General features: G+C 41.4%; 1 pseudogene; it reads right to left on the bottom strand.

The window, feature by feature from the left end:
- The window catches only part of LOC119543748, a 41003-nt pseudogene extending 26702 nt beyond the window's left edge, over positions 1-14301 (bottom strand).
- Between the last annotated feature and the right edge of the window lie 279 nt (positions 14302-14580).

The following is a 14580-nucleotide window of genomic DNA, read 5'->3' as shown; positions in this document are numbered from 1 at the left end:
AGTGAGGCCGGAGGCAGGCCCCATTTCCTCACCCAAAATAACACTGTTAGGGGAGGCTTGCCGGAGGGAACCGCCTTTTCCCCACCCCCTTATCTTGCCCGGACACTCCCCGTTGCCAGTGCAACTCCCATCACCACCAGTGCGCATACATTGTTGCCAGACACCGTTACCGGAGCAACTCTCGCCCCTTTTCAATCAACCTCCGCGCCCTCTCAGAACCAATCCAAGCCTTTAACCCCTACAGCTACCCCGCCCTCTAAACTGCCCGATATAAGCTTGTACTCTCCCCTAATAAAGCTCTCTCTCTCTCTCTCTCTCTCTCTCTTGGCTTCTTCACCCTAAAAGAACCGTGTCCCGCCTGTTCCTTTCTCGCCGCCCTCCATACTTTGCACGCCACCCCGCCGGGAACCTGGCCAAGTCCCCCGCCTCGCCCTCGCCTCCGGGAAAGAGCCCCCGCCGCCGGTACCCTCCAAGCAATCCTGGGAGCCTAGGATTTAGCAACCGGCCGCCACCCCCCCCCCCCCAGACGAATCAACTGCGACCGCATTAGAGGACTTACATTTCCATAACTTTAAGACTTATTATAAAGCTACTAATCAAGACAGTGTAGTATTGGTATCAAGACAGACAAAATATATCAGTGGAAAAAGATACAGAGTCCAGAAATAGATCCACATATATATGGCTAATTGATTTTGGACACAGAGAGAAAAGCAATTCTAAGGAGAAAAGACAAACAGTGCTTGAAAAATTGGATATTTATATGGAAAAAAATGAACTTTGATCCATATTTCTCACTGTATAAAAGTTAGCTCAAGATGTATATAGACATAAATGTAAAACCTAAATTATAAAAATTTGAGAAGAAAAAATATAGGAGAAAATCTTTGTGACTTTGGGTTAGGCAAAGATTACTTTGATATAACACCAAAATCATAATTCATAAAAGAAAAATAGTAATATTTGACTTCATCAAAATTAAGAATATCTGCTCTTTGAAAGATATTATCAAGAGAATGGAAAAGACAAGCCACAGACTGGGAGAAAATATTTGCAAATTACATATCTGATGAAGGACTTGTTTCAAGAAAAGAACTCTTTAAACTCAATGACAGGAAAACAAACAATCCAACCAAAATATGGGCAAAAGATTTGAACAGATATTTCACCAAAGAAGATGGGAAATCAGCACATGATAATGTGTTCAACATGACTGGTATTAAGGAAATACAAATTAAAACCACAATGAGATACCAGTACATGCCTTTTAAAATGTCTAAAATTAAAAAATACTGACCATACTGTTCATACCACATGTTGGCCAACTGTTGTAGATGATCAATCTCTCATAAATTGCTGGTGGGAATGTAAAATGGTCCAGTCCTTTTCGAAAACAGTTTGGCAGTTTCTTAAAAAGCTAATCATTCATGTGCTTTATGATCAGCCATTCTATTCCTAGGTATTTACCCATGATGAATGAAAGCCATATCAATAGAAAGACGTACTCGAGTGTTCATAACAGCTTTATACACACTAAACAAAAACTAGAAACAACCCAAATGTCCACCAACATGTGAATGGATAAACAAATTGTGGAATATCCAGGTAATGGAATGCTTCTCAGTTATAAGAACTATTGATACATGCAAAACAGACCAATTCAAAGTAATTACTCTGAATGAAAGAAGTCAGACAAAAAAGAGTCAATGCATGATTCATTTTATATAAAATTTCAGAAAAAGCTAAGTAATCTGTAGTGACAGTAAGGAGATCAGAAATTGTCTGGGGGCAGGGGAGGCAGGGAAGGGCAGGGGGAAGGAATCGCCAAGGCCATGAGGAAATTTTTGAGGATTATGGATATGTTCATTATCTTGACATAGTAATAGTTTCACAGATACAGACATAAGGCAAAGGTTATCAAAGTGTACAGTTCAAATACATTCAGTTTAGTTATGTCAATTATATCCTCAACAAAGCTGTATTTTTTGAAAAGGACAAACAAACAAAACACACAAATTATCTAGCCTGAGAAAGGAAACATGGTAAGGGTGCCCCAGTCCTCCCAGCCCTTAGGAGACACTGCCGGTCGATTATAAAGGGATCTGGGTAGCCAAGCTCAATCAGAGTTAGATCTGGAGATAAGATCCATTTTTCATCCCTGACCTAGGTCAAACACCTCATTTTATAAAACTGAGTCTCAAGAGTAGAGCAAATTAGCAGCAGAAAGGAAACTAACAGTGAAGACTCCTATTACCAGCCGAATGTGCTCTTCACAATACAAGTGTAAGAAAATTGCAATGGAGAGAAACTGAAGACAGAGTCTAATAAAGAGGGATTACAGCAGACCATGAGAAAAAAATTAAGGATTTTAATGGGACATCAGATGTGCACTTCTGAAGAATATCAATGATTTGTTGTGGTGCTAGCTCTAAATCTATTTTTCATAAGAACAGTGATATTTTTCATGCAAAGTAAATAATTATTTATAAGAAAATTGGTGAAATTCCCATTTTTAATATTTTAAATATTAAAATGACTCAAAATGTACTTGACCTATCATGCAAGTACTTGTTATGATCAGAAAATTACTCTATTTACAGATAAGGCCAAGAAGCAAAATGATGTAAGATCACAGAAAATGTAAGCCAATAAAATCGTATGTAGTTATGCAGAAATAATATTAATTTGGGTGAGATAATTCATCACTGGTTTGAAGCACAAATAAATACTTCTCTTAAAAAGCAGTGACTTAGTTAATAGCTATCTATAAGCCATGTGTTCATTTAGTAATAATCACATAGCCTATTAAAATACCCTTTCTGGTGTTAAAACTACTATGAGTTCCCGTGTGTAGAATCTGGTCTTAGTCATTGCCATATTGTCAGGGCTAGCAGAATCCCTAGACTATCAGTCCTTTCTTCTTGCTCATCAGGTGAGGCAATAAACTTCCTTGCTGTTTGAGTCAGTCAAGTTGAGGTTTTCTTACCACAGAACTGACAACACCATTGAATGAATCCTGTTTTCCTCAATGGAAGAACAGGGACGATAAAATCTGCCTCATTGGACTTTGAAGGCAATAAATGAGACGATGCACTTTGAACTCCTTGCACCGTGCCTTAGGTAAGATCCTTTTACCTACCCCTTTCTCTCTTATGGTATTTTCAATTTAAATATTAAGGAGACAAAGTTCAACACACAGGAAGCTGATAAAACTGTAGTTATGTTACCTGCTAAACCTGATACCACCAATTTTGAGAGAATTAATTATTCCATAAACCATTATTTTTTCTCTGATATTTGTTATTGCTAAACTCATCAAAGGAGGTCTGTGAATAAAAACCTAAATTTGTGCCAGGAGAGCAACAAAGTCTGAGAAGACTCTTCATACCCCACCTCCTCCCCAAAAAGCCATTATTGCTGGTAGCCTGTAGCTATGACCCCTTTCCATTCTGTCATAATTTTAAAAACATTTTTTATCTGGAAATAATGTCAAATTTACAGAAAAGTTGCAAGTACAAAAAGGAATAATACTAAGGACACCCAAATATCCTTTACCCGGATTCACTGATTGTTAACATCTTGCCCCATTTGCTGTATCATTTTTTTCTCTTTCTCTCAATCTTTGTATCCATATCTTTTTGTCTGAATCATTTCATAGTAAGTTGCATCAATCTCAACCATTATGTTACATTTTTTTAAACATTTTTTTTTGTGAAAGGTAACACATATGCAGAAAAGTGATAAATTTCAAAGAACAGTTTGACAAGTACTTATAGAGCAAATTTCAAAGTAAAGTATGGGCTACCGTTCCACAATTTCAGGTATTTCTTCCTGGTGTTCTAATACACTAGGAACTAAAAAGATACATCTATATAATGATTCAGCAGTAATTTGTTGAATCCTAACTTCTTTGTTGTAACTCCTCCCTCTCATTTGATCATTCTCTCCATCTTCAGGTATATCTGGGCAATGACTATTCTAACTTCTTCATGTTGAAAAGCGGTGTCGATTAAACTTCTTCATGTTGAAAAGGGGAAGGGGAATGCAATTGGTTGATGTTCTGGGAGAGACTGGTACCTCTAAATTTCAGGGCTTATCTGGCATGGGAATAATCTGGAGATTTTAAGTCTCTGAAAAATAAACTTAATAAGTAAAATTTTCATAGAGTCTTAGATAGAGCCCGGGGTTTTCTTTATGATTTTCAGGAATATTGTTGGTTGGGGCCTGGCATACCATGGCAATTCGCAATACCTGGCTGAAGCCTGCATAAGAGTGATCTCCAGAATGACTTCTAGACTCTATTTGAAATCTTTTAGCCACTGAAACCTTATTTTGTTACATTTCTTTCCCCCCTTTTGGTCAAGAAGGCATTGTCAATCCCACAATGCCAGGGCCAGGCTCATCCCTGGGAGTCATGTCCCACATTGTCAGGGGGACTTACACCCCTGAAAGTCATTTCCCACGTAGGGATAGGGAGAAGGCTAATGAGTTTATTTGCAGAGTTTGTTTTAGAGAGAGAGGCCACATCTGAGCAACAAAAGTTGTTCTCTGGGAGTGACTCTTAGGTGTGTTTATAAGTAGGCTTAGCTTCACCATTACAGATATAGGATTCATAAGGGCCAGCCTCAAGATTGAGGGCTTGGTTTATTAACTTAGAAGTCCCCAATGCCTGAGAGCACACACTATGATAAATTTTAATTTTAAATGTTATTGTACTATCTAAGCCTTTAAAAACAGATATGTGCACATGGTTTGTATGTGGTGCAAAAGCCAAAGGGTACAAAGGGAAAAAAGAGTTAAAAATACTCTTCCTCCCATCCCTGTGTCCTAGACACCCTGTATCTCAGCATGAGAATTTGAAGTTCAGAAAAAAATTGTATCTTGAGACTCTCTGAATCAATTTTCTTACCCAATATATGAAAGCTTCTCTACATCCAAAACAATTGAGAAAGTTATAAATATTTACCTGAAAGGGAGAATTCAAGAGACCTAAAATGAATTAGAATACTGTAGGTGTCACTGCTATTTCTAGTGCTGCAAAGGTTTGGGATCTTGTCTTCATTTAGCCATTTATTTATTCATATATTTCTTCGTTCATCAATCCTTTATTGAGTCCTAGACCCTGTGCTAGTATGGCAAATTGTATTTTCCAAAAATGACCACAACAATATATCTCATCCCACATACTCTTCTTAAAATTTGACACTGACACTCCTCCTATTGAGAGGTGGGACCTATATTCCCTGCCCTGGAATCCAGGTGGACCTGTGACCCACAGCAGAAGGGATGCTACCGACGTCCAAGGTTAGATCACAAAAAACAATACAACTTCTTCCTGGCTCTCCTGGATGTTTGCTTCTGAAGCCCAGACACCATTCTCTGAGCAAGTCAATCCTTCCTGTGAAGAAGTCCATGTAGAGAGGAACAGACAATTCACACCAACCTGCCAGCCATATGAGTGCACTATATTGGAAGGAGATATTCCAGCCCCAGTGGAGCCACCCAGCTGACACTGCATTAAGCAGAGACAAGCTGTCCCTACTGAGCCCTGCCCAAGTCATAGATTTATGAGCAAATTAGTAATTGTTGTTTTGGGCCACTACATTTTGGGGCAGTGTTGTTCACAATAGTCAACCAGATTTGGTAGGCACAGGGGATACAAAGATCTGTAAAGACAGGGTGCCTGCTCTCCAGGAGCTCACATTTTAGTAAAAGAGGCAAGCAAGCCGACAAAATTAATTAATAAGTGTAATGAGTGCTCTCTACATAAATACCATTTTTATATAAAAATTTAAGGGACAGGATAAAGTAACTCAATTTGATGGGGCCTCGGAAGGATTAGAAGAGCATGAAAGTCAGAGTATGTCTTGAAGGATGACTAGGACTTCACCAAGTAGAGGAAAGGGGGCTGCCCAGGGTTAATTCCATCACTTTGGTGCTGTGTAACTTTGTAGAAGGGAAGGAAGGAAGGTAAAGGGGACAGGGCCATGGAGGATAAAATCAGAGAGAATGAAGGACCCAGTTAAGGACTCTGGCTGGAGTAAGAGCAGAGACAAGGGAGGACACAGGAACTGGTGAGGCTGGAAGAGGAGAGAGCAAGAAATAAATGGTGTCACAGGATAGTCCAGGCTGCTGGACAACGGCAGGGCCCTCTGAGAGCCCAGACGAGGATCTGGGCCAGATTCTCCCTCCAGAAAGGTGTGTGAGCTATGTGAGCTGTAGAAGCCTGCAAGATCTCTGGGTTTCTGAACATCTCTTCCCTCTGTAAAATGAGAAGTCATAGCTTATGAGCCTTAAAACACTGCCCTGTTCTGGCCATTTTAACGTCTAAGGATCAGGGGTTCTCAAAATGTGGTACTATAAAATCAGAATGCCTAGGGGCATTCTGAGTTTGTGTCAGGTTCTTCAGATAATCCTGTTGCCAATTATGTTTAAGAAACACTTGAAGGAACTGAATGGAGTTAAATTTCTCTTTGGCTTCCTTGCATAAAGTAGGGAACAATCAAATGATTGCATTCTGTAGTTAATACTAAGAAATGCAACATAAAATTGCATAAGATTACTTTTAAAGACCACAACATTATACCCAAACTGCAAACTGAATGGTTCCTTTTCTCTTAGGAAAGAAAATGGTACCTTGTGTTCCCCTTTTGTCTTAAGGAAGCAAACTTAGCTATGTAGAAGGGGACCAGTAAAATGCCTTCCCTGACATCGGAAGCTGTTAACTGCTGAGAAGACTTGAAATCCCCAGGCAGAGACAGCGATCCTTAATTCAGGATAGTTAGGTTGAAACCTACCCCACAACCTCCTGTTTGGGCAGCTGCTGAAAGCATCAACCTTTTGCTTGCGGTAAACATCACAGAAATGCCAGCATTTTCTAGAGTCTTCTAGATAGTTGTTGTACAAGAGATGAAAGTGATTGATTTCAATGGCAGGTGCAAAAACACAGCCATGAAAGGAATCTTCTGTAAGAGAAAATCGGGGCCTGGACAAGCCTCTCAAAATCAGAAAAGTAGAACCATAACCAAGGCACGAATTTGCTTTTCAAATGTTAATGAGTGGTCTAGTCAGATAAATGGGGCTTTGACCAGAAGCTCAACAACCACACACCCTAGTTTAAGGCTGAGCTAGACTGGTGCAGTTCATTAAACTCAGCTAGGATCTTATCCAAGGACACTCCTGGTGTATTCTCCTTAAATCACCAGGAAGACTGTGAATAAAACAAATTTAGGGAATCTAAATACCCCCATCTCCCCTACTTTTACCCAACCCATACAGGCACACATCTATTGTGCCAAAAAGATCCAGCTCTTGGCTGAAACTCTTATCAGATCTTATTAGAAAAAGAGAGACAGAGACAGACACAGACAGCCAGAGGGTGGAAAAGGGAGTGGAGAGGAGAGGGAGCCGTTTCTGGGTGCATCCTGGAGCGCTGGTGCGGGCTCTTTCCCCTGCTGAGATGAAAATGGACCTCAAGCCTGGAAGGGGGAAGAGAGGAAGCACCCAGGGGCAGGAAACCTGAGGTAGAGGGGAGGGAGCACTAGGCCGGGCAGGAGAGACCCTCCCTGGGCCGCAGAGGTTCGCGGGCTCACTGTTTGCTCTGGAGGGTCACTGATCTTTGTCAGCAACTACTGTCAGCATCCTCCTCTGCTCCCTGAAGTGGCACTCGCTGCTGTTCTACAGCCCTCCCCAGCAAATCAAAGGTCCAAGGAAGCTGCCCCTTTCGTGAGGCACTCCAGGAATTTGTGATTTATATATAGAAGGATACCATGGTGTGAGAGCACAAACCTCAAAGAGATAAGGATCTACAGCAGCTATTTTAATTATTTCTTTTCCCTGAGCTGTAGCACTTCCAATGGGGTCAGCCTATTAAAATCTAAATTGGGGGCCCTCAGAGCGTAACTCAAAGAAAACAACTGTGGAGAACAAGGACTTATCTCCATTGCATTTAACCTCTAAATTTCAGTTCATCGTGATATAATTGCCCTGCATTGATTTTTACAAACCCAAATTTACGTTAATGTCAGGGTTAAAAAACCATATTCTTACAAACAAGTGGCCACGCTGGCTTTACCCCCTTGGACAGGAGACCTGCTAATAATAAAGTGGCTGTGGGATTTGGAGCTCAGGGTGTAGTGGCCGAGGGAGGGGGACAACAGGACTCATTACTCACCACCTGAGTCCAGTCCCCTCACAAGCCCTGCCAAGAAATAAACACCAGAGGGAAAGGAGCCTTGTGTAAATAGCACCATGCAAACAAAGAACAATGTTCATGTATTTCATCTGCACAAAGACATATTGGAGACTTATTTTTCCCTCACATTATGTAACCACATTGTTCTGTGAGACAAGTCCCTGAACCCCCAAGCAAGGGAACCCAGAGAGATCCCCTAACAATGAAGGGGTCAGGAGATAGCCAGGGTCAGGCCGCCTCCTTGGAGAAGGCAAAGCAATCAGATCAGGGAATTGAAAAATGGAAATAGAACCTATTCAGGGTCCTGCTCTGGGTTTTATTATACAGTACAAGCATGTAATTTAGAAGGTCTAATAATAAAAGTCTTATAATGAAAAAGACAGTCTCCTGCTCCCCTCCTTGACTTGTCTCTTAAAAAAAAGAAAAAAAGAAAAAAAGAAAAAACACTGTCTTTTAGTTGAGATATAGATATACTTTGCTCCAAGTTTCTAAATAATATGCTTATGTTGCTATTGATTTATCCATTTGGGTTACCAATTATTGACATTTATTAGACTAGAAGACTCTTATACCCCTCTCCATATTTTGCCCCCATCCACCCACCCCCTCATCCTCTCAATGTAGATAAATTTTTATTTTTGGTTGAATCAACTGTTTGTGTTTTATATTATTAGATATTGTTCATATCTGAGGCCAGAGTGAACTCTAATTTTACTTCCTTTGTCTTCTGGCATCAGAGTTGCTACTGAAAAGCCCTATGCCATTACAAATCCTATTTCTTTGCACAGAACCTGTTTTTTTTTCCCCCTCTGTGGACATGTTTATGGTATTCTCTTTATTCAGTTTCTAAAATGCCAAAGTGGTATGACCTGGCATGGGTCTTTTCAAATTCACAGGGAAATTTTCTGATGTTACTTCTTTGCCAGTTCTTTCACCTCCATCTGCTCTCTTTCTGGAATTCCTATTAAGTGCATGTTGGGCCTCCTGGCTGAATCCTTTAATTTTCTTATCCTTTCTTTCCTATTGGCTATCTCTCTCTTTTTATTCATCTTTCTAGGGTACTTCCCCCACTTTATCTTCCAAATCATCTAATTTTTTTTAAGCTTTTTTATTTTTAGTTTCTAAGAGTTCTTCTTTCTTGTTCTTTGATTGTTCTTGAATTAAAGCATCCAGTTTCTGATTAGTGGATGCAGCACCCTCTCTTATCACCTTAAGAATATTAAATTTTTTGAGTGTGGGTTTGCAGAATTTTATTATGCTCCCTGCATTGTTTCTGTTGCCTTCTAAATCTTTTTTTCTGCTTGAATGATTCTGATCTCTTTCTTTCATGTTCCTCCAGAGTCAGGTGTTCCCAGATGACTATTCAGATTTAAGACTGAGGTCCAAAAATCTAATTGGCTGATTTGCCTGGATGCATGAGGGCAGGGCTTGTCAGCTGGTGAATCTCATTGAAGGGAAAGCATCATTAAGTGGGCTGACCCACTCTCTTCTTCCTATCAGCCCCAGACTTCACTCCTGCCCTCCCCTTTGCCTCATTTCACTGAGTCCAAGTCTTTGGTTCAACATCTCTGGAGGAAATACCTCCAGCAAGCTGGTGGCAGAGGAATGGGAAGGAGTGAAATTGCCTGGTTACATGGGTGGGGGAGGACCCATCTGGGGGTCTGAGCCTAGACTTCCAAGCAATCCACCTATTTGGCTCCTCAACTCATCCCTGCCTCCTGCAGGACCTGGTGCCACAGGATGCAAGCCTTTCTGTTTTTTGTTTGTTTGTTTGGGGGATGGGGAGTTGAGGGGGGCGTGAAGCCAGTTCACTCCTTGAAATGCCCCTCTGCAGGAATTTGGGTTTCAGCCTCCTCTGCTTGGCTAAGTCAGTCACCAGCTCTCTTGCTTTCCATCTTCCAAAACTGAAGCCACTTCAAAATCTGTGTAGCTCCTCTCCCTATGAATATGCTTTTGTGTTTATACCTTTTTTATTCCTCTACTGGAATTTTTAGTGAGTCTTGGAAGAGTGTGGCTTCAGTCTGCCGTGTTTAACCAAAAGTCCTTTCCCACTGTTTAGATTTCACATTTGTTCCGCAGACATCTGCCTGCCTGTAGTCCATGTAGTCCATTGGGGTTTCTTAGGCTTATGAAGCTGGAAGTTTCCACTCGTGCACCTGCCAGGCCTGGAGGCTTTGGGTGAACAGATCTACCTTCCTGTGCCTCATTTCCTCATTTAAAAATTGAGGATAGGGGAGGGCTTCTACATAGTAATTTTTTTGTAAATTGTCATCATTAACACAGAATTAAATTAATTCATCAACTGCATTAAGATAGAATTCTTCATAACCAAGTAGGGTAGGTACACAGCACCTCCTCTTTTCAAGAAGGCTGCTCTGATGCTCTAGGAAGTTACTGGTCTGGTGCCCTGTGACCTGATTCTTCCCTGATTATGTTCCATCTTCCAGGTGAAATCCAGATTTTCTATTAAAGGTCAATTCTTTAGTTTTAAAAGTTAAGTGCAGTGATGAGGGAGGTGCATAAAAAGACTTACCAAAAAAAGGAAAGAAAAGAGTTCTGCCCGGTTATCTTCAGGGATACAGAATGAAAAAAAACTAAAGTCCATAACCATGAGGAGAGATTCTTGCTCACCTTCTGCCCTTGCCTTATCTTTATTTAGATGATCAACCCAGTTTCCAATCTGAAATGGCCCATGCTTCCTGGTGCATTTTAAGTCAATAACTATTCAAAGAAGTGAAATATTTTCCTGCAGTGTTTTGCCTAAATAAGATTTCATGCATCATTTCATCTATGGACATCAGCCTCAGTGAGGGATTGCGATGCCTCGATACTGCTGCTGGCCTCAGAACATAGCAGGATGCAGCACATCCCACACCACCACCCTCAGGAACCGCAAGAGATTGTCTAGTCCAATCCCCTAATTTTAGAGATGACCCAGGAGAGGGGTAGGCCCCAGAAGAAGTGGACATTTGAGCAAAGCCTTGAAGGGGTTGAGAGAATGAGCCATGAAGATACCTGGGCTAGAACTTTCCTCGCAGAGAGAAGAGCCAGGGTGAAGAGTCCAAGGTGAAACTGTGTCTAGTCTGTTCAAGGTAACACCACTTTCTGATGGGTGGTGTGTTTGGGGAAAGAATCCTAAGTAAGAGAGTGCTATCATTTCCTGACTCTAGATAGACCAAAAAAAAAAAAAAAAAAAAAATTTTAAAACTTCTAGAAAGAAAGAGTAAGAAAGAGTGAGAACCTGGAAGCACGGAACCTGTAAGAGTGATATGAGGGCTGCACGGGAAAACTGGGAAACCAGAAAATGTAACTGAGGAAGGAGGGTGGCACTTTAGATTCAAGAAACCTCCAAAGGTATGATTAACACAGGGACTGAATCTCACTCACCCCTGGATTCACAGCATCTGACACAGAGCATACCACATGGTGCACAGTGAGGAAATGTCTACTGAATGAAGGACTAAATGAACAGAATCATTCTTAACATGTGACTCTTTTTTGACATTTTGTGTGATAAAGGAGTGAAATCAGCCCAAGAGCAGTGCCTGTGAAATTTGGTGCAAACTTTTCCTTGAATTTGATTTAGCTAAAAGAGAGGGAAATCACCTCAAAGAAAGTATACCAATATTTTTTCTATTCAGTCAGCTTAAAACCTAGAAAATGGTACAATTTATGAAGTCTGAGAAATAAAGGTGCTGATAAGACATTTAGGAATGTGGGAAATTACAATCTGGTAGTTAAACTGAGCATGTGAGTGCAATACGTGTGTGATATCAAGACGTATTTTAATGGGGTTGGAAGGAATGGATATTAATGGAGTCTATAGACACACAAACATTTTTGAAGGTATTTACACATCTCAGTGTGAAGGTGGATTGCCTTGGTTTCTTTAAAGTAACAGAAACAACTTCAAACTCACTTAAGCAATAACCAGGAGTAATTTTTAAGAATACATGGATATATTGTGGAACCCCAGAGGCAGGAAGATCAGTCAAATATGCCCAAGAAACTGACACCCAGAACTAGAGGCCACAAATAGAGGAAGCAGCCCTGCAGATGTGTGCTCTCTCATGTCCTCTCTTTTTCTGGGGCCACATGGCCTCTTACCCCTGCCTCTGTGCATGTGTGCCTCCTCCTTTTCTCTCAGCAGATCTCTGTTCTCTGTCTATCCACATGGCCTCTCCACCACTCCCAGATTCACATTACCCCAGCTTTGGCAATAAACAGACTGAGCATAGTATTTTTCAGTCTCAATTCCAAATTTGCAGGAAAGATCCTGATTGGCACTGCTTGGGCCAGTATCTACCTCTGATCCAAGCAACCATACCCAGTGGTTGACAACAGACCTACATCAATTTGACTGTTCCAAGTTATCAGGTTCTGTTTTCATAGTTCCCCAGCGATTAGAGGTGTGTAAGCTATAGTTCCCTTCCCTGACTAACTCACTGCAAAGCAGGGTGTGAAAATGAAGGCAGGTCTCATTCAGAATTCTGCAACATATACAAACATTTACTAACAAGCAGACACAAAAATACCATATCACCTGTTTGCATGAGCTGAGAGACGTAGCAGCTGACAAACTTCTGATGAAGAGTTCACTCGAGTAGATAGAAGTGACAATAAATACTCCAGCAGTGGGATCAGGCAAACTCCCAGTTGCCCCAGTGGCTAAATCCAAGAGTATGGGTCAGGGCACAGAACTCAACAAAACTCCCTCTCCAAAGGAGATTAGGCCTGGGGGCTCACTCTAACACCACATTAATGCAAGGGGAGAGATACCTTTACAGTATTTCTGACCATTCCTCATGTCATCAATGAAAATCCTTTCTAGCATCCCTTATGCTAATGAACAGATCCTCTAGTTGAAGCTGAGGTGGTGGTCTTCAGCCACTTTTGGAGAGTGGACTCCTGACCAGGGCCCTCCCAATGCACTCACCATCCCCTGGAGTGCAGATTCCCCAGAGTGCTGTTTTAAAACTAACAATAGAACTGGCAATATAAACCTCTGGGTTTAGATGAAAACTGACACATGCACCTGCTAGGTGAATAGGCCTCCTATAAAGGGCTTTCTTGGAAGCCTCATCCCATACCTTCTGCTTACACTGGCCAGTCCTGTCAGCAAAGGGGGCTGAGAATGTTCTTTTATAGCGAGACATACTGCTATCCAAATTATAGAGGCGTCCTGTTACTAAGTAAGGAGAGAAGACAAGCTGGGTGAGCAGCCATCAGCCTCGGCTGCACCAGCTGATCTAAAGCAGCTCTCTTAAACTCTCATCTCAGCTTCCTTATCTATAAAACAGGATTATCAATATCTACCCTGACAGTTTCTCAGGGTTTTTGTGAGTACAAATGAAAACACTTTGAAAACAGAAAACGTGTTCAAATGTAAGTAAGGTATTAGTCTGACAGTTTATTTATACAAGAAACGATAGAATTGTATAACCATCAAAAGGATTGTTTTTCAAATTCAAGATATAACCATATATATGCACTTATTGTTGATCCCAAAAGTTTAATTCTGTTTTCCAGACAACATGAATGTGTCATTTTTCATTGTCAAGGATCCTCTCCGTCTCCACGTATTGGGCCTACACAGAGGCTATTAAAAAATTACAAGACATTTATTGGGGCTTGCTATGTGCCAGGCACTGTGTCTCACATGGATTATTTTATTTAATCCTCACACAACACAAACTCATGATATCTTCTGATTTTATCCTCAGAAGATATCCTCAGAGGAACAGAGACTGACTGTGACTGGGTCCAGGATGGGAGTCTAGGCCATGTCTGGAAAGCCTGGACTGTAAGACAGCCAAGGGCCTGCTAGAGCCTACTGCTCCCCACCCCCACCGCACCCCACCCCACCCCTCCCCACCCCCGGGCTTCTCGCTGTTGGCTCCATCAGCCACAGAAGCTGCGAGGTGAGGGGTGCAGCCAAAAGGAGGGGCTTCCTTCATGGAAGCAGCAATTCCTTTACCCAGCGCCTCCCGGAGTCTGGCACGGGAATCCTGCGAGGGAATCCTGACGAGGCTCGGAGGAGAATGTGGTGGGACTTCTAAGGGCACCTGCACAAGTAGCTCAGCCACACCATGAGAACTGACCCTCATGCCGAGGGCGCAAGACCCACTAGGGCAAGGCAAAGGGAAAGCCTCCTATTTTTCTTTTTATTCCTCTTTATTCAGATAGCACTGAAATTTTCATTTGGGGGCTGGGGGCTGGATCTATTTGCAGAGGTGGGAATTATTTGTATTTTCAAAGACCTGGGTTTTCTTCGCTTCCGTCATTTCACCTTTAAGGTATTTGCCAAATTTACATACCATCTGTGCTTTTTAAAAGGAAATTTTATATTAAAATGGAAAGCCAGAATCACTTACCATAATAAAGTA

The sequence above is a fragment of the Choloepus didactylus genome, chromosome 9, assembly GCF_015220235.1.
Source record: "Choloepus didactylus isolate mChoDid1 chromosome 9, mChoDid1.pri, whole genome shotgun sequence".
Taxonomy (NCBI): Eukaryota; Metazoa; Chordata; class Mammalia; order Pilosa; family Megalonychidae; genus Choloepus; species Choloepus didactylus.
Note: the sequence above shows the minus strand (reverse complement) of the source record. Positions and strands in the feature narration are given on the sequence as shown.